Here is a 26152-nt window from a genome sequence, read left to right on the forward strand (position 1 = left end):
TATTTGATCCAAGCAACTTAAATTTAGGAATTTGTGTGGATGTTATAAACAAACATAGTCGGACAAAGTAAGAACCTTATTTAACCAAAATCACGAACTACACCACGCCTCGCGACAACGACCAACTATCAGATACACACAAAATGGCGATTGCAAAAGATTCAATGTGGTATTAAAACCTTGTAAAATAAATTTAATTTTGATAGAACTTTGAAGTACTGGTAAAGTTAATAACGTTGGTAAATTAACGTTAATTTGTTACTGAAATATAACGCAAATGGCTCTGAATATTAGTTTGGTTATGTAAATGAGCAACACAAATGGTTTTGCATTCAAAGGTCATTTTTGAAAATTGTCAGCTAAAACATTATACAACCAAGGTGACGATTTCAAAACTGAAGGTTTGCATAACGACGTAGGAAATATATTAACTAACTAACTAATTCTTATATATATTTATAGATTTTTTAAGCTAGGTACAAGTACGTGTACCTACCTAGCTTAAAAAATCTTCACGAAGCAGATTTACATAGATGTTTGCTCTCTCCGTGAATTATCGACACTTAAAATTACACGTTAACGAGATCTAAATTGTTTAAAAATCCCATTATGAAAGACTTAACGTAAATCAGTTTTTTTAACTATAAAAATTTGTGAATTTGTCGACAATATGCAGCATGTAATCCTCCAATTCACTTAAATAAATATCACAAATCAAGGAATAAATGTTTGGGAAAGAAAGTTTAATATCTTCTATATATATTTTATTGGGAATATTCTAGTAGTTACTTGAAAATATGCGTTGATCGCTTTCAGGGGAAGGAATTTAAAAGTTATGTATTTATTATTTTATAGCCAAACTGTCCACTACAACAATAATTTATTATGACATCGCATAATGTTAATGAACGAGGTTTTACAGATTTAACCGCAAATTCCACACCAAAACAACGAAGCGAACGCTCAGAAATATGAAAAATTTTGTAATGCCATATAAAAAATAGCCTTCGGTAAAAGATCAACGTTCAGTGGAGGATACCTGGATAAGCTAGATGGTATAATTTTAAGGGTTAAGCTGGGAGAATTTCACATTTAGCCGCATTTCGGACACTGATATCAAACAATTCAGTCAAATTTTATTTTCAGATACAGATCACCTCGAGATGAAATATAAGCCCTTCTACCATATCTCAACTTGTTCCTATTGACGTCCTCCCTCGTTATAACGTTTACTTCACTTTTTGAAGTGAAACTTCTTTACGCGCGTTATGCATTTTCGAGGACTGGAGTAAAACCGACTCATGACCGTCACGAAAAACGGGGATCATTTCGCTATAGGAGCCTAGCTAATATTATATACCTAGTTTAGGTCACTCTCCAAACTCAGCTTCGCGGTCTAGAGGCAGAGCGCCAGATTGTCATCGTGAAGAACCGATGTTCGATCCCCGCTTTAACTAATTTTTTTTTTCTTTTTGTGATTTTTTTAATACGAGAAAAAGTGATAAAATGCTCTCGTGCTGCGACTTTGTCAGGCATACATATAAGAAAATATCTACATTTTTTAAAATAATTTTTTAAAAAATTAGATAAATTTGTTAATTTTAACCTATAGTCTCCCGAAATGTCTAAATCCATTTAGTGAGACTCTAGACCGGCAGGTGTTCACTCGAGTAATTGGCTAGAATTAACGGTCGGTACCTATATGATATTTTTGTCGAAATATAGCTTACAAATCGAGCCGGTAGAGTTGCTCGGTATTTTGATTAATTATTTTTATTTTGAATCATTAAAATTACTAATCAAGGCCGATAACGCGACTAATTATTCTCGCAGACGTGCGTGACAAGTTTTTTTTAGTAAAAAACACACCCATTATTAATTAATATACGGAAATATTTTTAAAAACGACAGATATGACTTCACACTGCCGATATATCTTTTATTCGACCCTACATAAAGCGTTAACGAGACGTTATGTGATATTATTCATTTGCCGTGTTTGAAAACGAAAATTTACACGTTAAAAGTCAATTGAGGAGTACACGTTATACGCGGTTCTCGTCGCGCGAGATACCTCTCCTCGTGGTCTAGAGGCAGAGCGTTCGACACTCGTTATGCAGTACCCGGGTTCAAATCCCATATTTTTAATATATATTTTTTTTTTTTATCACATGCTACTTATAAATATGTCAATATTAGGAATCTATTTAAACGTTCATTTGTTAACAACACGCCTATAAATAAATTTATGCTTTGTAAAACTATAATGTACAACATTCTGAATAATAATAATATGAAATGAAAAGAGAGAGAGAAGAATACTAAAAGTTTCACTTTCGTCGTGCGTAGGCTTGCCACACACTGTATTTTTTTTTTACTTAAGGCGATATAAGACTCAATAACGGGGTTTGCTCGACGCTCACTTGCGTCTTTAAGATTCTGGGTTTATTTTAGGGTACTGTCTCGTCTTAATTGTTTTGAAAGTCTCACGGCATACGACAATAATCTGAATCTTCAACCATTTGAAATCTTTATTTTGGAAACCCCTCAGGCCTCTGGCGTATTCTATCAGAAGGTCGGAGTATTTATTATGTATTTAGTATTTATATGCAAAGAAATCCAAATAAATGGAATAGATCTGAAAGTATCCGAAAACTTAAAGCTTTCTTCAAATGGTAGTAAAATATGATTTCAACTGTTATTACTAGAAATAATTATATTATTTTGTAATGTTAAAATTTTGCTGTTAATATAAAAAATAAAAAAATTAAAATGAGAAATTCAATTTTTAATATATTTTTTCCAAATCACGGTCGGAAATTTGGTTTTATAGTAGTACTTCTGTGGTGGACTTCTAGATTTGAATATATCCGTGGCGTTGTCTCTTTCTAACACCGTTTCGATCGTACGAGGGTAGTCTGAAAAGTTTCCGACCTAACAAAGATACGAGACTTTTTTTTTTTTAAATTTATTTTTATTTTTCAAAATAATCTCCTTGTTAGTAAATACACTTCACTTTAACCATTACAAATATTAGTTCGTGTCTTTTTCTGCAAAATAGTTGTTACCTCTTCATTCGACGAAAATTACTGTCCTCTGGGCTCATCTTTTAGCCGAGGAAAAAAAAGTTCCTTGGGGCAAGATCTGGTGAGTAAGGAGGATGGTCAAGTAGTTCAAAATGCTATTTTTTATGTCGATTTTCGCCATGGCAACCGCTGAGGTGAGGTGAGGTGCATTTTCGTGATGAAACAACATATTTCTTTTTCTGCAAATTTGGTTAAAAAAAATTTGTCTTCTGCAAATGTGGCCGTTTTTTCGAAATTTCCGCTTTCAGCTTGTCAAGTAATGTCACGTTCTACCCCCCATAATAGTTTTTCCTTTTTCAATGATCTAAATCTTTTAAAATAATCTATTAAGATAACTTCTTGAACATCCCAGAAAACAATCGCCATCACTTTCCCGTCTTTGCCTTTTTGGAGCAGATTCTTCTTTTGCAGTCCACTGTGTATTCAAAATTCTGATTTATATTTTCAAATGTTCTTACGAATACGTTTTTGGCCCAGAGTGAGCAATCGAGACACCCAGCGCGCGGTCAGCTTTCTCGATTCTAAATTTTCAATCAATATGTGACAAAAGTATTCTTAAGAAATGCTCATAGCCTCTGCTAAGCCTTTTACCTTAATTTGACGGTTCTCTAGCACTATTTGGTGAAATTGAGAAGTTTTAACGACAGTGGTTTTTAGTTTTTGGCCGTCACAACCATCATCGTCACCCAAGCTGGTACGGCCACGTTTAAATTCAGCTGCCTAGAATAACACGGTATTAAATCATGTTACAGAGTCCCCGTACACAGCGTCCAACTCTTCTTTAATTTGCGAAGGCGTAGTGCCTTTCAAAAACACATATTTAATTACAGTTCGATACTCGATTATGTCCATGTTCACAAAAACACTCCCATAAACTCACTTAAACGACCTGTTAAACAACAACTGCGCGTCCAAAATAGCTAATATTTTGGTGTGTTAATTACTACGCATGCGCGAACATTGTTGAAAAGAGCTGCCATATCCATGTTGAGATTGGAAACTTTTCAGACTACCTTCGTATTTCTGAACATGACAGAAAGGGAGATATAACGATATCTATGAGGCCTATATGTGGGTTATATACAAAATTTCAATAAACTATACCTCTGCCTGGTGATTAAATTTTAAGCAAACTTTGGTACCTAAATGTTGGTGATACATCATTTTAGCAAACTCAAAGCGGCCTAAATAGTTTGCACATACATGCAGCATTGTTAGGCTGGCGTCTTTGACCGATAAAATCGGCTGTCTAAAATAATTATCGGGATAATAACGGTAAACATCAGCCAAAAAAAAATCATTACAAAATATCAAAAATCATGATGCTAATATTTTTATTTTATTAGCTTGATGTTATAATAGTAATAATAATTGGATAACTTGCATGGAGTTTTTTTGTGGAAAATTACGTTAAGTGCGCTATACAATTTATTACGAATACCTAATATATAGATGTAAAATCTGTTTTTATTATTTGATATTGGAAGGTTCTGAATTACTTATAGTTTTACCACAACGATCAAATTGATAATTTTACAATATTGGATTGTTAGGCTTAATTTTTGATGATTTTTGTCGATAACCCGAGAACGGTTGTGCCGACGATAGCTAAACCGATGTTGACACGAAATTTGTGGTTTTGATGAACATGAATGATGAATTTTCGCAATTAATTATTCTATCTATCTAATTTTATTATTTACAAACAGATTCAGAAAAATAAACATAATGTTTACAAACATATACAGAAACATACTTACCTAGCCAGTAACTTCAGATAAACACACTTTTGTTAACGACTCTGCACGCTTATGTCGCTTATATTACTGTATAGTAAAACAATGGACATTGATTTTACTTCTGCTATTTTACCCTCCATTACTAATGATATTACATTTATTAGAAGATTGGTTTCAAAAGTAGAGTTGATAATTCTTTTAAAAGATATTTACTTTTATCGACAGAAAAGTGAAATGTTTCTAACTCTGTGGACATGACTATTTAATAACTTGCGTTCTGAGTTTAGTTCTGAACTCTGTCGAGTCTATAATTATTCTTAAATCATGTGTCAGTCCATTCCAGGCTTCTTTCACATAAATACACTATACATAATTTTGTTTGTAGCGGCGGATAGCAGGAAGGCAAAGGGTTGAAATACCGATAAATTGGCATCTCCTGTTTCAAGGAAAACTTACATTAGTGTCCTGACACTCCGAAAGCACTCTTCCCGAACTTAGTATTTGGTTTGCGCTTTGGTTCTTTCAATTTTCTGATAGCCGATGACGCTGCTGACCTGAAGGTTTACTGTCGTGAATTATTATTTTTCGGTAAGCCGGAGCCATACCGTTAAGTGCTTTTAATACCATTTAGCGAAGCATGAACTGGTTTTTTTTCAGAAAATTTGATCCAGTGAAGATTATTGAGATGCTCTGAAATGTGGGAATATTTAGATGCGCCGGTGATAAGTCTTGCCGCAACGTTAAAAATGGATTGCAATTTGATAATTGGGCATCTGGGGAGACTTGCATATATTGCATTGCAATAATCTAGATGGAAACAACATAAGAATTGACTTACAATTTAATTGCTTTTGTTGGTAAGTTTTTCCTCACTGCTTTAATTTGCCTTCATTGAAATAATCCCATGCTTACAGTTCTGTTCACTGGAGTTTTAAGGTAAAATAGAGCCTCCAGAATGACACCTAGTAGTTACATGTTACATGTGTTTAGGGTGATGTCACTTCCTGGAATGGTTATTGGGGAGATATCACTGGTATGCTTGTAGCCGTCCAGAAAAACTCAATCTTTGACGGATTAAGCTTCGATCCGTTTGAGGTCATCCAGCGAGTAATTGTTTCTAGACACTCAGTTATGTGAGTTTTCAGAATATATATATTTCTTCTGTAAGCGGTAAAAATAAACGTGCTGGTCGTCAGCGGGATAGAAGACCAAATGATTCAATTATTTTAGCGGCATCATTTGTGAAGAGGATGAAGAGTAGTGGGCCCAGAACGAACCCCTGTGGTACTCGAGATGAAATGGTTGAATTGCTTTGGTCAACCTTCACGTGTTGTAAACGATTGTCAAATTACGATATCAGCCAGCTCTTATATGGGGCCTCAGCCCGGATAAAGCACCCAGTTAGGCTCACATTGCCAAATGATATTTTATAAAATATATATATATATATATTTATTGAAAAACTCACCAATACATTAAGTAATGTCTGACATAAAAGGTATTGTTATTTACTTCTTTATAAAATAACGTGAATATAAATAGATTATATTATTGCATATTCCAAAGAGATTCTCCAAAGCACCACATTTTTGTACCTCGTAGCAACCCGTCAAAGAGAAAAAGAAATTTAATCTCGTAAAAATGTAAGTTTTCCTTGAAACAGGAGATGCCAATTTATCGGTATTTCAACCCTTTGCCTTCCTGCTATCCGCCGCTACAAACAAAATTATGTATAGTGTATTTATGTGAAAGAATTTCACAATATCGCTTCGGACTTTGTTTTTTGTCTAGGGAAAGAAATGTAGATATTCCTATTGATTGATTGTTTCTGAGAACACTGATAACTATCTAACCTACCTATACCTTCTTATATAGTTTCATATTACAATGTATCTGAAATATAAATTATAAAATCTGTTTTTATTATTTGATATTAGAAGGTTCTGAATTACTTATAGTTTTACTACAACGATCAAATTGATAATTTTACAATATCGGATTGTTAGGCTTAATTTTTGATGATTTTTATCGATAACCCGAGAACGGTTGCGCCGACGATAGCTAAACCGATGTTGACACGAAATTTGTGGTTTTGATGAACATGAATGATGAATTTTCGCAATTAATGTATTCTGGAACCAACTCTCGTACAACAACTGTGTACGAACAAAATATTTTAAATATAATATAACTTATATTATATTATATAGAGGCTTATAATATAACTTATATAACTAATATAAATTTATTTTTATAAATTTTGAGGCGCATCTTCGGACCGGTCCTAGAAAATGGATTTTGGCGCAGACGTTATAACAATGAGCTCTATACTCTGTTTGGAGCTAAACGTCACAAAGTTCATAAAACTGGGAAGACTTCGGTGGCTAGGTCATGTGGAGATAATGACCGAGCATCAAGAACCAAAGTCCCTGCTGAGGTCAAGACCGATAGGGAGAAGGAGCCTGGGAAGGCCAAGGTTAAGATGGAGCGACAACGTCCTCAAAGATTTATCTGCCTTGGAGCTTCGAAACTGGAGAGAGCTGGCGCGGGACCGAGATGAGTGGAGGAAGACTCTTGAGGAGGCCAAGACCCACCAGGGGTTGTAGAGCCAAAAGTGATGATGATGATGAACTAATATAACTTATATTATATTATGAAGGGCATACTGAAACTATTTACATTTACGGACTTACTAAATAACGTGTTGAAAGTTTTATTCAATTCACAAATGAAAGCATAACCTTTAGTTAAAACTTAAAATAATAACTGAAATAAGATCGTTTATGGAAATATATATAATGAAATATAATGGAAATGTATATATATTGCTTATTCAGTCAAAAGGGGTTGTTTATCTGTTGTATAAACTTGAAAATTGTACTTGGAATTTTTCTAAAGGTATTTTAGGCTGGCCGCATACATACGTTTTTCGTATTCGATTTCCGAATTCGTTTTCCGTATTCGGACATCCGAATGCACGGAATCAGTAGAAAATACATTAACTGCCGCACACGTTCGTTTTAGTTCCGAACGGAACAACTTCCTTACGCACGTTCCGAATGCCAGCCGGCGCGTTCGGAGAAAACGAATGGAAAAAACCTAATGACGTCATGTGGAACGCAGCTATTGCATACAGTTTGTTTGTGCCGACGCAAACGTACGGAAATTTCCATTCGTAATTCAGTGTTGCCAACGGATCTTGACCTAATATCGCCGTTTCTCATACATAAGGTAGCGTAAAGTAGCCGAATTTGCTGTTAGGTGGGACATGTTTAAAATTGATGTTTTTACGTGAAAATAAAAAAATTTCGTGGGGGGGGGGTGGCTAGAGAATTTCAAAAAAATAAAATTTGTCCCCAGAAAATAAAAAAAATTCATGGGGAGGGTGGCTAGAGAATTTCAAGAAAATATAAAATTTGTCCCCAGAAAAATAAATTTCATGGGGGGGGGGGGTGGCTAGAGAATTTCGGGACATGTTTAAAATTGATGTTTTTGAAGTAGCTTAATTGGCGACCAGTCGCCTTTTAGATTTTTTCGGCGCCGATTCTCGCTCTGAGTAGCCTAAATGGCGATATATCGCCCTTGTTGGCAACACTGGTTCTGACGTTTATACATTCCGAATGAAGAAAAACGAACGTTTGCGCTAGTCTCACGGAATTCCGAATACGGAAAACGAATTCGTAAATCGAATACGGAAAACGTATGTATGCGGCCAGCCTTAAATGTTCCATAAATTTATTCATGTCGTAAAAAAACATTTTAGAAATTAGATATAAATACATATTAGATTTTGGTATTTGAAATTTACTTTGATGCTTCAAAATGGCAATAATTTTATTTCAAACATGAAAAAAGTTGAAAAAAAAGCTTAACACAAATATTTTTAATCAAACTTTTCAGAGAATTAAAATTTCAAAAACAAATTCCTTTTATTTAAGGATTTTTCAAAATAACTGTGACCTAATTTTTTATCTCGTTAAAAAACTGTTAAAAATGTAACTGCATACCTATATCCTAACAAAATATTAGTTGTACGGAATATATCTGTTCAAATGTTCACGCATGTGGACTTGTCCTAATATATATGATGGACGAAATGCGAAAAAAATTATATTTTTTAAGAACTCGTTTTCTGACTTCCCCATAACATTTTGGTGATTTATTGATAGTTTGCTATGTAATCTGTCAAATCATTTGTTAAAAACCCGCACTCCCTTGTTAACAGAAATATCAACAATTTGACCAGATTTAATTACCTGCTCTATTATTGCCGCTGCAACGTCCGAACAAACTACCCACGTCAATACAATTGCGAGTTTGACTAGGTACAATACGCGCATCCGCCATAAGGTTCTAGGTAAGTACCTGGGCATAATTTCAGCGCCATCGAAACATTAAGATTCAGCGAGTAACCGGCAGTTTACCAGCGGTCTCGCGAAGTAACTTCCGCCGTCGCGCGTCGGCTTGGTTATATAAACCAGCACGACGCAGGGAGTCAGTCAGTCAGTCATTAGTCAGTCAACAATTCGCATTTAAAGTTTAAAAAACAATTGTTTCACAAATTATCAGCAAAACCGAGACATAATAATTTTATGTCTAAAGTTGAACACTTAGGATGGGTTGTTTCATAGAATTTGAACAATTCATCAAATTTCAACGTTCACTATCGGGTTCTGCGAAAGTCCTATTTATGTTCTGTTATTATATCATAAAAAGGCAGTTACTTGACAGAACTGAAATAACAACAGAACTTGAAAAGAACTTTTACAGAAATTAAGTTTATATTTGAAGAATTGTTCAAATTTCACAGTTAATTTTCAAGGACTGTAAATGTTCTATTAAATTTATATTATTATTTCAGTTCTGTAAAACAACTGGCTCATGTTGATATGACAATAGAACTTCAATAGAACATTAAAATTAACTTTAAAATTTGATGAATGGTTCAAATTTTCTGAAATAATCTGTCCTAAGACAAGAAGGCCAATGAAAAATAATTAGATGAGATACAAAAGAAAATTCATATTTTTAATGAACTCTAGATAGGATAAAAACAAAGAAAAATAAAACCAAATAAATGCCCAAACTCAAATGAGTTTGAAACTAAACTTGCTTTCATTTTAGTGAACTTTTTTTCCGTTCTTATTTTTAACGTTATGCTTCAGTCCAACACTCAGTCCTGGCACCGCCAACTTTTATGGAAAGTCGTTATTTTTGTGATACAATCGTTTAAGTAGTTTCCTTCTAGAAACATTTTCTGATTGTTTGACTGTTGCAATTTCATTGCCTAGAATTTCATTGGAAGGTAATAATTATGCCGAGTCAGTAAATAAGTATATAGTAGTATATAAAATACCGTCACGGGATAGCTGGCAGATATTAAACAATGAAATTGATTATTATTGAAGGAAGTCAAAATGAAAGTAAACAAGTATTATATATATATATAATTTTGATTATAAAACAAATATTTTATTTATTTATTATTGTTTCTTGCTAGAGCAAGTAGAACGAGAGGAACAGAAAAATAAACATAGAAAAAAGAAAGTTAAGTAGAACAAACAAGAAGAAAAAAAAGGAAACAGACTGGGTTATATAATTATCATTTAAAAACAATCGAAGAAGTATAATAAAAATCAAAAATTTGCCATCATTTAGAATAGATTCATTTACCAATTTTAGAATATAAGGAATATATACCGCACAGAGTTTTGGCGGCTGGGCGGAAAGAGGCAACAAGTCAAGAGGCTGGCCGAATGTGGACCAGCGTCGTCTTGCCTTGCCACGCTTGCTACGCAACAGTCGGTTTTACCACCCTAGGTGCGTCATAAAAAACTGCGTGGAATAGAAATTAAATTTCATCAACTAATTTTGAATTTTTAAAGAATTTAAAATTTGTCTTTAAAGTTTCTCACAAAATCCAGTTATTTAGTACATTTAGTTATGAGAAAAACAAATACAAACACAGCTTGAAATGGCATTTGCTGTGTTTTGTGTCTAGGTCTGAATACCCATATACTTTCCAATATTTCTCATCTCATTCTCCTCAATTCGCTTAACAAAATTGCTCCCTCAATGGGGTATTTTTATTAACTATGAATACCGTTAAAAATGTGTTTAAAAAATAATGTTGTTTTTCATAATACTAAAAATGTGTAATTTTAATATTTTTATTCATAATTATTGATTTGAAAAACCGTTTATTTTGACTGTTCCAACTGGCTTCAACGTCATTATGGCATATAAACCGCCAACTTCTGGTAAAACGGCTGTCGCACACATTCTCCGGCGTGATGTCAAGCCGCCAAATTCACGAATAAAAACGAACATGCGGTGTATCGAGAATTGCACATTTTAAAAAGTTACAAAATTTATTCGTCAAGATTAAAAATAAAATAACAATATTTTGATGATTTTTTAGTATAAGGGTGATTAAAAACCCGTGAAACTACACAATTGGGGATCCTATAATCTTATTCATTGTTTCGGATAATTGAGATTCCTGTATGATGTTCATAAAAATAAAACATTATGATCTTTCTGATCACGATGTGAACAACTTATAAGTATAAATAAATGGATTGATATAGGAATAAGCGTCGAACTTAGTATGAATCGATTAATATCGTATTCCATGTGAAATTGTGTGTTTTAAATTCGACGAATCATCACCAACTAAAAACACTGAATAACTTAATCTTTTCAGCTCTGAGAGCAAATATAAAACATATTGCATCAGTACATTTGCGTGAAAAATCCAATAAAACTTCAAAGGAAAAACAGTCTGGCACTAAAACACCACATGGGTCCCGCGATGGTAGTAGAAGCGAGTGCAAATTTAATGGATGGACTAGTGAATGGTTTTTCTCATAGACATTCAAACTAAAAGACTTGCCCTAAAATAATATTTGGGTATCATTTTGTCGAGCTGGAAGCAAACCACGTGACCATATTTTTGGCACCAGGAGGATTCGAGAATGCTTTTAATAAACAGCTAATTTAGTCGTAGATTGACCGCCAAAGAGGGCAGATTGAAATAACCAAATCCAGTCCAGACAATTAAATTTCGCTAAAGACAGTCAAAAGTTTTCAGAGCAGTACATTATGGAACGTTTCTACGTAGAATGTGAATGTTCACCTAGCGTAGCGACACTAGAAATGATTTGAAAATTATAACACTTTCTAAAAATGTCAAGCTAAATACTTTTTTAAGTGAAAACTAAAAAGTATAAAATAATATTCCATTTTGGAAACAAGCCCGAATTTTTGTTTAACCAATTTTGAATTTGTAGTTTTACGCAGCCATCAATTTGCGCAACTTCGTAAAAAAAAATTTGAAGCAATGAATAGTGATATTACTATGCGAGTTACCTGCATATCGTCGGATTAATTTATTGACAAATCACAATAAGGGAACCAGTCATGCAACTTAGATTGTTCCCCTTTTCCTGATTGGCTCCTCTATCAATTTGAATATCTATGGTTTTACTACATAACATATATTGCCCCGCAAACCCAAGGTTTACTCGGCATTTATCCTGACAGCCTTCAAAGAGTTAGGTTGTCTAATGGTTATTATACCTAGTGGATGGATGTATTTGTCGGAAACATTTCAGAAAGACATGGAATGATCAAGTGATTCAGATGAGTATTTGAGTCATGCCTACAATAAAAAATGAAAATATATTGTTTCAAATTTTTTTTAAATTTTATATCAATTGAAGGCATATTTGAGACAAAAAGACGTTGCACATCATGGCTTCAAAGCTCTCGCGGATTTTGCCATTGCAAAAAAAAATGAAGAAAAGAGTGGAACAAAATATTACAACAGTCTACACTACGCAATTTATTTTCTTCCTCGGATATACTTGAATCTAATCAAATCTAATCTAATAAATAAAATGATAACTTTAATTTTCAACTATTTGTGTTACCAGTATTTGTGTTATATTTCTCACAGACCCTTAAAACGTACATTTAAAGCAATCGTTGTAACAAGTAACATTGGTGAATGAATCTATAAAATAAAGTAAAATAGAAATGATGGGATCTATCCATAAAAGAAACTGGACAATTCGTCTCCCGGCCGATAATCGTAAAGTATCTAGAAGCTGGTAGTGGAGCGATTGGTGAAAATAAATGTATTCAGATTATATACCGGTCAATCGGATTGGATACCTTAAATCTACATAAAACTCAGGGATGCCAAAATATATATCTTTTAATATTTTCTTAAAAAATATTATGAACTTCCTACTACAAATCTTTATAAATACAGGTAAATCTAATGGTGAACATATTTCATAGCGAATTCAAAAAAATGTTCTTTAAAGCAATACTTATTCTGTGGTTTAATATCAAAAAATTAAATGATAGCTACGTAACAGCGCGAATTTTATTGTGAAAATTGTAGCTGATTATCTGTATCTGATTATATGTTTATCTTTTTATATTCACCTATAAGTTCATTTAACGTAAATACACGCAACTTTTAAAATTTAAAATGCTTCCTTGCGAGAGCTTACGTAAACGTACTTAATCAAAACTTCTAGGCTACAAAAATGCAATAAAAAATCGTCGTGTTACTATGAAAAGTTGTTTAATTTTGGCAATAAAGAATATTTCAAAGGAAAAGTGTTACGTATTAATATAAAAACGATTATATTATATGTCTGATCATAATAGAAAGGGCGATAGAACATACGTATCATTTGGTGATAGACATAGCAGCACATGGTCAGACTGGTTTTACGTATATTACGATATAAAAAAAACATCGAACCGGTTCTATTTGATAACCGTTAACTTCAAGGAAATGTATATCCTGTGATTAGATCATCGTTAACCAACAGTGGCTGAGTTGGCATCGCGTGTGGGTAGTGAATTCAATAAGTCTAAAGGCCGTTGTTCCTAATCCTACTGATCAACTGTTGAGCCGAAATGCTGCTCAAGCCACAACTATGCTCTTTCCAACAGAAATGTCACAACTGAGATATTAACCAATTTAAGGAAACCAAACTACTGGATTAAGCTCGCTTCAGTAAATGCCGAGTTTACGACGCCAAGGCACGGCGGCATTAAAGTCAAACTAACACTATATTTCATACTCTTGTTTAAAAAAACATGAAATATCAATTTATGTATTACAGTATTCAAAAAAAATATATGCATTTATAATAAATACAACAATTAATTCGTCAATATTAATTTAGCATTGAAAATTTTTACTTTGATTACATTTTATGGTCCATGAAAGTGGGCGGGGCCACTTAAGAAAATCAATAGTAAAGATGTTTGGAAACAGGCGAATCGAACGTTATTGAACAAATCACTCGGCTGATCGGACCCTAACATTTATCGTTCGAAATGTTGGAAACAACGAGTCCTTTATCAAGGCATAAGTTATATATTCCACTTACTTTGGTGGTAGCAGGAAATTTTCAAATTATTGTCGATACGAACAGTAACCCGAGAATATTTGTCTTCATTTAAAAAAATGCTGTTGCAACCCTGGCTTAAACCATCCCTTGAATATTTACAGCCACCTCTTACTTTTGAAATAATGGCCGGTCACTCCTAAGTGGAATACTGTGTCGAAGGATTTATATAATTCATTTTCAGGTTGTGTTCAGATGGACGCTTACTTCGGCTGTGAAGGGATTGAGGTACCTTGTATTTAATTAGCTACCTGCTCAAATTGTCTGGAAAAAGAAAAATAATCGTAGTCAAATAATTAGACGTGGGTAACGCAGAATGTTTTAAAAATAATCTCCTGAAATCGTCACTAGAACCGCCTTATTCCTATACTGGATCGCTTTACATGATCATTATCTTCAAACAGATTGTTGACATTAGAGAAGAAATAATGTCTTGAGACGGTACTAAATCGTCATAAAATGGCAGCACCTAGAAAATAACCATAGATCACATGAAAGCATCTGTCCTTTGCCTTTGCCGTTGCCATCAACAAATCATTAAAAATATAGGCAAAATTTACAATACCCAACAGTTTGCAACCAGTAATAAACACATATTATAATATTTCAAATAAAAATAAAAATATTCAAAATTTTCGTATAGTAAATTTTCATAAAGTAAAGGAAGGCAATGCCAGATGACAGATGTCAAATAATATCCGTCATCTTAAACTGTAGGAAAATCTATACAAAAATAGAACATGTACTCTTTTCATCTCAAATCTATACGAAGAGGTGAACCGTGTGGAAAGCGAACGAAAATAAGCAATGTGTAAAACTCCAATAACTCGATTTATACTTAATCGATAAATCAAAATTTTAGCATCTCATTTTTCTTATCTATTCAGTTGGTAAAGGAAATACGTCGTTAGTCAAAAGAGCCAAATATCCTCGCTACAACGATTCAGATTTCTTTTAGAGTCAAATTTCTGCAGATTTTCAAAACTACGCACTCGCAAATATCAAAATTTCTAACCTGCAAATATTAGATATGTACAATTAATTGTTAGAACATAATCGATTCGCAATAAAATAATTAACAGGGGAACGCTAAACACGCACTATTTTAAATGACTTGAAACTCTCGACGGTATAGAAATGTGAATTTCAAAACCATATCCATATAAGGAAGGATACTTCGGCGGTAAAAGTGCATCAGGGTAATCGACAATCCATCCTGGTGAAAGATAACAGTACCGTCCTCACAGGAATGTTTTGACTTATTTAGTACCTACCTACTGTAATTTTTATTTTCAACCGAAAAATATTTTTAGATGATTTGTGATTTGCGAGCGGCAGTTTGCAACCACTGCCCTGTACAACACATACTATAAAGTAACATGAACATGAGCACGCTTTTTCCACTATCAGATCGAATTCCTTAGGCCATTGAATCAACAAGATTTTTTTTTAATATTGTCACTTCATTCCACTGCATAGGGTTGCCAGTGAATGAATCCCAGTGACGATGAAAGGACTAGTTGGGTTCAGGGTTTGAATAAGGGCTGGTGGCTTTTGTTCGAGGAATCAATAAAAACTCTTACAACCCTTACCATCAAGCTTTAGGGATGCTTTATTGGAAAAATATTCTCATAAATTGTATTGGGACGTTCAGTAGTATTTATTACTTTATTTTAATAATGGATAAACTGAATTAGCCACGAAGCGACCAGTGGAAATTTAACTCTTAACATCTTTAAAGCAGAAGTTTCTAGAATAGGGAACTCCAGCGTAACAAAATGTTCACAGCTATATTTGTTAAGAATTTCTAGGTCTTTTAGGCTTGCCACATCATTTATACCATTGAGTTATGAATCTATGTATTTAATAAAAATATATTATTATATTTTTCAAAACATTCTATCGGTGATTTAGTCCATTATTATTTTTATTAATTTCTTGAAAGAATTGAGTTTTTATACGTGCAAAACTATTTTTTATATTTTTAATCCGTTGTTGTAAAAATAAGCAATCCATCCTAATACTTTAAAGCATAACTTGCAAGAAGTGTATTTAAGTATAATAATTAAATTAGCGCCATCTATTTGTTTGTTTGGTTTACCCTTGAGATTTATTTAGAAATTAGTTCTGATTAAATTGGGTTATTTATTACTTTGGATAAGCACGAGAAGTCTATTATTTTACGTCCATTAGTTAGACTTGATTGACGTATTTTAATTTTAATACAGTATTTTCGAGTTTTGCATGTTCGCGTTTAATAGGACAATAACCTAATGAAGGCTATTAGAAGATAGCTAACAAAAATTTTTTTTTGGTTGACTTGAAAAATCTGCGTTTAGAGATCAGTTTCTAGTTCTTCATGTTTTTATATTTTTATTGTGACTTGAAAAAAAACACTTTATTTTAGATGGAGTGGAGAGGTCTATGAATACAGAATTGGGGTATGGTTTGCATATTTGACAGTTACATGTCAACATCTTTGATAAAGGTTACATTTTATAAAGCGGAGGTGAGCATACCTCTAAATAGTATAAAATAAAGCCGCTTTCAGCCGTGTTGCCTTCAGAATGCGAAAGAACTGTGACGGGTAGTAATAATCACACAACAGAACTTGTTGTTTCAAAAACTGTTTTTTTTTAAATAGTACAATAATAGAACATTTTGGTTCTGGTCTATTTAGCGCCCGCTCTGCTTCCCTTACTGTCTGACATCATATATCATCACCAATAGATTTGTTTGAAATTAACATTTCATAATGATAATTAAACGAATTTCTGTATTTGGAATTTAATCTAAAAATGGTCAGACTTGGATCTCGAAATACATCCATATCGTATTTCTTGTGTTCTTCTTAATGTGTATGAGTTAGATTATAGGTACTACTGATCATTTGTCGCTCTCTTCAAGCCTTCTACCCTTAAACTACCCCACCTACACAAACACTCACCCTCACTATTCCAGGCATACTCTACCCTCAAATAGAGAGGAGTACCTTAGCCTGAAAGGTAAAAATGTATCCCTCGTAGCAGGAAAAACTAAGTGGCATCATGCAACGAAGATAACGAGACTTTTTCACACTTTTGTCACGTTCTCAATGATATTTGAAAACGACTGGGATTTTCGTTCTTTTCTAATTGTGGTTTATAATGATTGTAAAATGTATACCTTAAAGAATTTTTTCATACCATGTAAGTACTTTTTTCGTTTGAAAATATTAAAGAATTTCATTTCAAATAGGGTCGTCACAGCGAATAATATATTATGCCTTTGTATATTTATCTCTATCTGCTTGTATTCATTAACATGGGTGCTGACAGAGATTTCCTTGGTTTTTCCAATTTGATGAACTTTGAACCTTGAAATATGTTAAACTTTCTGTCTTTTTTTAAAGAAATTTATTTATACCATAGATACCGAAATTGATAAACTTGCCCTCACTTCAAATCTGAGTATTGTTTCGACGAGCTGGTGACAAATCGTGTGACCATATTTTTGGCACCAGGAGGATTTGAGAATGCTTTGAATAAACTACAAACTTCAAAAACAGTCGTACATTGACTAAGGGCTCACAGAGACTATTGACGAAGAGCTCACAAATAACCAGACCCTGTTTAGAAATGTAAAGTTTGCTAAAATAAGGCAAACTTTTGCAGCGCAGTCCATTACGGGATTTTTTGTGCAGCATCTGAATGTTCATTTTTAAACGAACCGCTTGGCGCAGCTACGTTAAAAATAAGTGCTGAGTATTATACTTTTTAAAAATTATGTATTAAATACCGTAAAAAATTTCGATTTTGAAAAAATGCCGTAATTTTTATTTAAATAAATATATTATTTAATTTGATTAAGCATTAAAATTCGAATTTAAATTTAGTTTAAAAAGGTCGCGCAGCCGTTCCTCTTATCATGAAAAAACATCGGTCTAATGTCGCTACTATCTATATAAAAAAATTTAAATGTCTGTTTGTTGAAAATCTTAAATATCCGTAAGTTCTTCGCCTATTGCTTTGAAATTGTGTGTGAATTCATTTGAGACAAGAACTAATAAAAGTATAACACTCTAAAGATGAACCACAATACCCTTAAATTAACGTCAATAGATAATGCTACTACGAAGTGTAAATTACGAAAATTGATGTGAACTCTATTTGAGTTTCCTGGAAGTTGTCCAGATGGTGTTCAGTTTAGCGCGAATGGTGAAATTCTATTACCAAACTGACGAAAGGGTAAAGTTGTACTGATATTATTATCTTTATAGCTTATGCATACAATGAATTATGTTGTAAAAAAAATTTCATTTAATTTTCCGACTTTATGTCCTGGTTAAATCTTCCCCACAGGAAAAACTTAACCCTTCCACACGCTTTTCCACAAATTATCATCTAGTCTATCTACATTATACAAGTGCATTATATAAGCTTAATAAATACAAAACAATACAAGCATAACAAGTCAACCCATCAGAGATCAAATGGGAAAATAATTCACCGACTACAGATATTTTCATATCAGAGGGTTCGGCTCGGTAGAACTCCTAACTGGACCTATAAATCCTACTGATCCCTCAATATAAATATTTAAAAAATCTTTCGTATTCCTACATGTATTTAAAATGACTGATTTTTGCATTTTTGTATATAAATTATTTGACATATCTAATACGCCTAAATTTTTAATGTATATAATATTATTATTTTTAATTACACTCGTTTGTGTTGGAAAACAAAGTGAAAACCTGTTCCTTTGAAATGGTGTCCTAATTTGATGTTAAAAGCATTCAATATCATTTTGGGCTTGATTTTAATCAATATATCAATGGCTGAGTTGGAATCTCCTCGGGTTTTGTAAATTCAATTTCTCGGCTGGCTAAGTCCTCCATCACGCCACAAGCAAAATTTTCGCAAAGATGGTAGTAGGAAATTTTCAAATATTTCCAGGTAATTCATAACCCGAAAAAAATATTAATAAAGTTATAGCGATCTGCGGTCGAGCTTGGAAATGTTGACGAATAACTGATAGTGTAGATACTTATATCCCCTCGCTAATTAACGTGTTTTAAATCATACACTACTGATAAACAACCATATTTATCAGTTGTGCAAAATTTAAAACACGTTTATTACCAATTCCAATATTTCGTTAAGGCCGTAGTTGGTTTGTTATGCTAAGGCCGCTGAAAAACGGCTTATATTTTTTGTCTAGTCTAAAATGAATAATCATAAAATGATACACCGTTTAATGTAATTTAATTTTAGTTGCACCTCTCAGGGTTTTGAATCTTCACCTTTTGGTATTACCGCGACATTTTTTAAAATAATAAATTGACCTTTTTGAAAATCTTCTACTACCATTATTAACATCGGAAACCGTTTATTTTGCAATGAAGGAACCTCGAATTAGCCCGCCGAGCAATTTCCAGTAATCTTTTTGCTTTTCACCCCCTCTACCTCACAACATACGGTCCAATATATTAATATCCCATGATATTTCACGAGTCTGCGCTAGTCAAATATGAAATTTCGGTTGTCTGTAATGTGCGTTAGTTATTCCAGCTTGTTTAAATTATCTTTGAATTTAAGTATAGATTTCAATCTTGGAACTGATTGCTCGAAGAATAATTATTCAAACACGCAAAAAGTTGGTACCTACCGATAAATTTAATTATTGTCTTTTTCAAAATTGGGATTTTATTTTCACTAATTATTCATAGGTGCTTTGCTAATATCCTAATTAAATGTGAAATAAACCACACAGTGTCATATTTGACAAGATATCTTTGCAGGTATAAAAACACGAATACCATTCGCTTGGGAATCCCTCCTGAAAAAATTCCGCCGCATTCTTCCATTTTAAAAACGAGAAAGCTGATTCCCGCCCTATTCAAGGGCCCAAACTCTTTCAATTCATTCTCCAAACCACTCCACGTCTCTCGACCCTCGGATTCCCTTCCGTTAGCTGGCCGGCTACTCGGTGAATGAATCCAGAAGACAACTTGGATGGCAGCCCTGGAAGCAGGGATTAACATCACTGGCACGCGAACACACAAATAACTCAACCATTTTGCATTTCACCTGTTTGTAAATTTATTTGTGCGTTTTACTATGTTTCATTAAAGTTTTCAATATTAATATTTCAATATTAGGGTACCTACCTGCCATTGAGATAGTAGCGATTGTTTTTACAGATAAATTTAGTCAGAAGTACACTGGAATATGCATCGCTAATTTGGAATCCACAATATAAACTTTACCTAGAATGTATCCAAAACAAATAAGTAAAATATATTACCTACAAATTCAACAATAACTTTTAATGTACATTTGAAACTTTGCAGCAAAGACGAGCAGTAGCTGACTCAATATTTATACACAGAATTTTAAACAATAACATCGACTCTACCGAACTTTTGTCCCTTATTAATTTTAACATACTTTTGAGACGTACGTAACACACAGTGCTATTCCACACGCTTAATTATGAAATAAATGCAGCATCTAATTCGCCAATTAACCGAGCTCTTCGTACTCTAAATAATATTTGTCTTAACATTATTTGTCTTAACATTGACATTTTTTCGGATTCACGGTCCAAATTCAAACGTGGCATCATGTCAATAATTTAAACTGTTCAATGCGCATACATACAGACACACACACACAAACACTCACACATACATTACACACGTCACATACACACCTATATACTACACATGTCACCTGGTAATTAAGGAATAAACATACCACTTAGCAGACATTACAAAGAAACATATCATTGGTACCCAACATGAAGTATCATATTCCTGTATATTGTTTCATCTCTGTAAATCATGTACTGTTTATTTATATAATATAAAATAAAATAAAAAAATTGTATAATTATTTTTTATTTGAATAATAAACAGCTGTAAGTTTTATAATTAACTTGGTAGGTATTTAACTACCTGTTTTCAAATCTTATGATTTCAGGTAGTGAAATACCTACCAAGTTTTATAATTAACTTGGTAAGTATTTAACTACCTGTTAACAAAGCTTATGATTTCAGAGGACTTTTTAAGAATGGAACATGAAATGCTTGTTTTAACGATTTTAGGCAATTCTTAAATGAAAGGGTGGAAAAATAGACGGGTTGCGGATCGCTGTGGTGGAACTTAAGCAAAGGGGGGTGTGGGTGGGTTGTAGGGGGGTGTTTTGTGTCGATGGAGCTCAGAGTTCAGCGAATTCCCTCTGGGGTCAGTAATATGAAGATGTTTTGTGGATACAAACTGAATTTATATATTCGCCTGAAGCGAGGGAACTATTGCATTCAAATAGTTTAAATACGTTTTAAGTGTGGGCTAGAATCACTGAACAGATCTTTTCAGTTAGACTGTTTAAAAAAAAGATCAATTTTTGTGATTCTATTAATAGGTGTTTTTTGATTATTTATATATACGGCCATGAGGGTTTTACATTGTGTAAATGAAATTTTAAAAATTAATCACAGATTTTTTTTTAAATAATTTTTAAATTAAGTGTTAGTTACATAAAAACAAATATTTATAAAATTTCTAAAATGTACCTATATTACAATATAAATTTAACGACGACCAGGTTCAAATCCCGGCGTTCACAAGTAAATTTTATTTGACTGATTTGTGTTATGTTCAAAATTAATCACGTTCCAGAGTGGAAGATACTTTCAGTATCGCCCTTGTGTAAGGCAACCATTTAATTGAAACTTTGCTTGAAATGATCAAATAAGTTCTGAAATGCTTGTAGACAGGGTTAATTGGTTTGGATCGTATGTACGTATGTAAGCGTAAGAGATAACGACACTTATGACTATCTAAATAGGTGCATTAACCTAGAAAAAAATTTCAAAAATATACGCAAATAAAAGATGACGAAATAGAAGCATCCAATCAATTGCTGCTTCCATGCACGTTAAATTCAGTTACACAATTAAATTCATTAGAAATGTGATAAATATTAGCGTTGAAATTTGTCAACTTTTCGTGAACCACAAAAAAAATACATCTCGAATACAATAAAAAAAACACAATTTTCCTGAAGGTCAATTTATAATTGATTAAAAGGGGGGAATAGCCAAGCCTGATATAATTTTCTTTCATTTGACATCTTGGAGATGTTCGTATAATGACCAAACGCCTGCGGAAAAATGAAAATAAAACATCTCAGGCTTATTCGCTTTCTTTAGATTTTAATCAGATTACCAGACGAAAATTTAATGTGGCTTAACAACTTGAAGAGTTGAGAATCTAGGAAATATAATGGATATTAAATATTATATACTAGCTACATGTACCCGGCGTTTCTGAGGGTTAACCTTAAGAGATAGACATATACTGTGGTAGATTTTTCTGTAGGCTTTTTTAAGATAAACAATTCCGTAGCACATTATTTTGATGTATCTCATAAGGTTTAGTCAGCATAAGCAATGTTGTGCTTTTCTTTACTTTCTATAATTATAAAATGTATATTTTGTCAATATAAACTTTCCGGAAGAAATTCTCTAAATGATAGTGATAACCTTATCAAAATCCGTTGCATAGTTTAGAAGAACTAAGCGCAAACAGACAGACGCGGAAAGCGATTTTATTTTATACTATTTAAAGATGATATGTCACATGGGACCTAGTATAAGCACATCGATAAGTAAGCAGATTTGATACGACAAACTTGGCAGTCAACATCTGTTAACAAATGACTATTTACTACATCGATAATTTATTTTTCATAATTTAAATAAAATTTCGATTATTTAATAAATGAGAAACTCATCACCCTACAATGGTAACACTGACGTATTTTATGTAATAATGAGCGCAGACTCTTTCGCAAAATCACGAGTATTTGGAAAACATTTGTCTCAGGATCCGTAGCCTTCAAATAGATATTGTCAATTTCCTTTATTATCCAATTTCATTTGTTGTTGTCATATTAAAAAGAGAGACGATAAGAAACTAACCTTTAGAATGAACACCGTTAGAAAACTTGAAAAATCACAAAATCTATCAAAAATGAGAACAGTAAAATAATAATAATAAACGATTACGATTACGATTTGCAGTAGCATGTGTGAAGGATGTTGACGCAACGCGTTGTTTTCGCGGTTTCACAATAATAATGGTTCATGGCCCATCTCGTTTATTTCCATTATCTATGGTTAACACCCAGTACACGAAAAATAATTTAATGCATTTTTAAAAACAATGTCTTTGATGTAGCTTTATTGAAAAATATAACATAAGTCCAAGTTCGAAGATCGGCAACCGAAAGAACACGTCGATTTTTTCGAACTAAGTACCTTATTCTCTATAATAATGTTTTAATGATATTTTTCATTAATGTCAACATTTTTTAGAATTTCATATATTTTTTTAATTACTGCAGGCATGTTGCTTAACTTCTTTACAGTTTGTTTACTCTGCATAAACATACTGCTAATTTTGAATTGTTATTATTTTAACTCCTGTGGATAATTTGTTCGGTTTTGCTAACGAACAGCTATTTTCATAGTTTGAAACATGATCAAAACGGTGTTTGAAATATAAAATACAACACTTTATATTCAAATCTAGAAGTTAACAACTGAAGAATTAAAATGTGTACCTCCATGAAATCGAAAGTTGAGATTGCAATTTTAAAAAAAATATGAAATTGTATGGTATATTTTTTTTTTATATGAAACGACAAAAATGGGAGATTAAGGTAATGTTTATATTACAATTGTCTAATAAAATGTGTTTTTTTTTCGTTATTCTAGTTCAGAGTTTAAATGAAAAATGGTAGTGTAAATCATTTTAAATTTGCGTTAAAAAATTATGTTTATTTCATCACTTTTCAAAAACACTTTTTAGTTTTAGGATGCGTTAAGAAGTAATGTATTGACAAAGCACAAAGTGATTGGTTTCTATGAGAATACTTATCTATTTATTTGGATTTTATTTCAAAACAGAAAGCTATTCGAACTCTCTAACCTTGTCAGCGTCTTATAGTGCTCTATGCGCCAGAGGCCTGAGGGTTACAGTAACATACCTACTCAAACGACGTTCATTCTGCGTTTGACATATGAAATATGCCCGAAAGAAATATGTACATACTTACTGTACATATACATGCAAGAGAAATACTTGCACAATCGGACGTATATGCGAACTGTTTGCAAAGGTATGAAATGTGGTATATAATATGATATTGTACTGGTTCTGAAATATTTCAGATACATTATTCTGATAGAGAAAGAACTGCACTGAATTTCATTAAATAACAAAGGAGAATAAATTGTCCCATGTGGCGGCTCTGCATAAATACTTTATTTATATAACAAAGGAAACAGAAAATGATAAACAAGAACCATTTTTATGCTCCCCTACCAAAAAGGGAATAATGTTTCTTTCGACATATTATACATCCGGGAGAAACAATCCAAACCCCGATAATTTTTCTATCGTATGTGTTCCTGGCGTATCTATCTTCATGTATCATAGTAAATTTTTAGGCCTTTTTAAGATATTCAATTCCTTAGTAAATAATTTTGATGTATCTCGTAAAGTTTAGCCAGCGTTAGCAATGTAAGCGCCCAAAAATATTTATTTTTCGACTTTATTACAAAACATCGACCTTTCTTTACTCACTAAAAATATAATATACATGTATTATTTTTATTGCAATACATTGGTTATGAAAGGTTCTCGCCTCCGCTATTTATTTATTGTTAGTTCGCGTCGGCAAGAACAATTCCTGTATTGCTGCCTGTTGAATTTTAAGTGTCCATGTAGTTTTGTCAACAGTCTTTTTCATATAAAAGGTAAGGTTTCCTTAAAAACTCTCTCTTGCTCAAAAACAACCAAAGGTTTCACCTTTCCTAAAGAATCACAGGAATCGGCCTGTATGTAGAGTATTTTACTGTAAAAAGTGCCTAGTCATATCATGTGAAAGTGTATATTCATTTGTGATTAAAATAATTCAGTTTGATCTCAAAAATATTGGAGTTTAATTTAAAAGGACCCTAATTTATAACAATGCAATTATTATTTATATGAACCTTCTGGTAAGAATTTTCTAAGTGATAGTGAAAATTCTATCAAAATCCGATGGGTAGTTTAGAAGAACTAAACGCACAAACAGACAGACGCGGATAGCGACTTTACTTTGTACTATTTAGAGATTTTCCTGCAAAAATTAGAGTCTTACAGAAACGACTTGAATGTTGAACGTATGATGAAACAGTCGATGTCATAACAAAACACCTGTCCTAATAATGGACACTTTAACGCTGTCTAGAAAAATAGCTATAAAAGAAGGAAGCTCAACGCGGCATAGTACCCAAAAATAAATCACTACAACAAAGCATTGGTTAAAACAAATGATTCTTTCATAACAATAAAAAATCTGTAAATAAGCAAATGAAATAAAGTTTTTTTCCTCTTTTCGGTTTCTTTTTCTTATAATATAGAGTGGAATATCGTCTGTTGTAAGACCACCATACAGAATTAAATCGTTGCTTTATTGGCTTTAGTCGTATTTAGATCAGATCTGAATAGCGAGGTACTTCCACATCATCCCCTTCCCCATCTTCTTCCCTTCCCCACTACCTTCAGCCTCGCAACATACCCCGATTGGGAATGCCATAGTCTCACTGGTTCCAGACGGTTAGGAGTAATATAATATAATTTTTAAACATTACTATCTTTTGGACTATTAATTTTCATTCTGTCAGTGTGAGTGTTACAGTTGGACAGTAATGGCGAGAAGAGATTTTTTTTGTCTAGATTATAAAACATAAATTAATAATGTTTTTATCTTAGCCTTTTATAATATCTTTAGGTGAGAAAAAAGAAATAGAATGAATAGTTGAAGAAGAAGATGATTGTTGGGAATGAAGCTA

At 32.8% G+C, this 26152-nt stretch overlaps 1 protein-coding gene across 1 annotated transcript in view; it reads right to left on the reverse strand.

Moving 5' to 3' along the window:
- Nucleotides 1-26152, reverse strand: part of SP2353 (EGF like, fibronectin type III and laminin G domains protein pikachurin) — a 400085-nt gene that overhangs the window by 237308 nt on the left and 136625 nt on the right. The window lies entirely within an intron of this gene.

Source organism: Hesperophylax consimilis, chromosome 24, assembly GCF_061612785.1.
Source record: "Hesperophylax consimilis isolate HC1 chromosome 24, BYU_Hcon_1.0, whole genome shotgun sequence".
Lineage (NCBI taxonomy): Eukaryota > Metazoa > Arthropoda > Insecta > Trichoptera > Limnephilidae > Hesperophylax > Hesperophylax consimilis.